The sequence below is a fragment of the Arachis duranensis genome, chromosome 9 (genome assembly GCF_000817695.3).
Source record: "Arachis duranensis cultivar V14167 chromosome 9, aradu.V14167.gnm2.J7QH, whole genome shotgun sequence".
NCBI lineage: Eukaryota > Viridiplantae > Streptophyta > Magnoliopsida > Fabales > Fabaceae > Arachis > Arachis duranensis.
In genome coordinates this window covers 75,399,173-75,400,350 of record NC_029780.3, presented here as the reverse complement: position 1 = coordinate 75,400,350, position 1,178 = coordinate 75,399,173, and the positions used below count along the sequence as shown (strand labels likewise).

General features: G+C 41.6%; 1 non-coding gene across 1 annotated transcript; it reads right to left on the bottom strand.

The window, feature by feature from the left end:
• Nucleotides 1–924: 924 nt before the first annotated feature.
• Nucleotides 925–1,028, bottom strand: LOC127741928 (small nucleolar RNA R71). The gene has a single exon (XR_008003116.1). It is a non-coding gene; the product is annotated as a small nucleolar RNA R71 (small nucleolar RNA).
• Nucleotides 1,029–1,178: the final 150 nt, after the last annotated feature.

Below are 1,178 nucleotides of genomic sequence, written 5' to 3'. Positions count from 1 at the left end.
TTTTGCCGATTGTGCAATTTCCTAAATCGTAGCATCAAGTTTATGCTAGATCAAGTTTATGGCGCCGTTGCCGGGGATTGGTTTTCGATTGACAATTCTCTAATTGGAAGTTAACTAGATTGAGCAATTTTTTTTTGTTTTGTTAATTTAGTTCAAGTTACTTGTTGAATTTTGATTTCTGCACTCTGTGATTTGCTTTTTCTTTCTTTATGCCTTTAAATTCAAGCAACTAATTCACTAACCCACTAACTATTTGAATTAATTCCTCACTGCTCTAACCATACTCTTTCATTAACCAAGAGTGTTCCACTTGTTTGTTGCTTGTGGTGTGTTCTTGTATGACAGGTAGGAGAGGAGAAACATCAACTCCTCCATATATCGAACCAGAGAGGACCCTTCATAGACTTAGAAGGGAAGCAAGAAGGAAGAAGGTACTGGGAGAAGAAGAATCTGAAGGAGAATCTGAGGACAACTTTGAGGAAGCTCTAGATCTCAACATGGATAGAGAAGTTCACAACAATGAGAGGGATGATGGAAACAATGCCATTCCTGGGAGGAGGGTTCTTGGTTCATATATAAACCCAACCTCTGGGAATTGTGGTAGCAGCATTCAGAAACCACCCATTCAAGCCAACAATTTTGAACTCAAACCACAGCTAATATCACTGGTGGAAGACCATTGTTCGTTTGGTGGGAGTGCCAATGAAGACGCAAACCAACATCTCACCAAATTCCTTAGAATTTGCGACACTGTGAAGTCCAATGGAGTTCAGGAAGATGCCTATAAACTGCTCTTGTTCCCATTTTCACTTAGGGACAAGGCAGCTAAGTGGCTAGAATCATTCCCAAGGGATAGCCTAACAACCTGGGATGAAGTGGAAAGCAAGTTTCTGGCACGTTTTTACCCCCCCACAAAAGGCCAATAGGCTTCGATCTGAGGTTCAGACTTTTAGACAACAAGATGGTGAGACGCTCTATGAGGCATGGGAGAGGTTCAAAGAGTTGACAAGGAAATGCCCACCAAACATGTTCCCTGACTGGGTGTAATTGCATATTTTCTATGATGGACTTTCTTATGAATCAAGGAAGGCCGTAGACCATTCATCAGGAGGCTCATTGAACAGGAAAAAGACTGTGGAAGAAGCCATTGAAGTGATTGAGACAGTGGCTGAGAATGA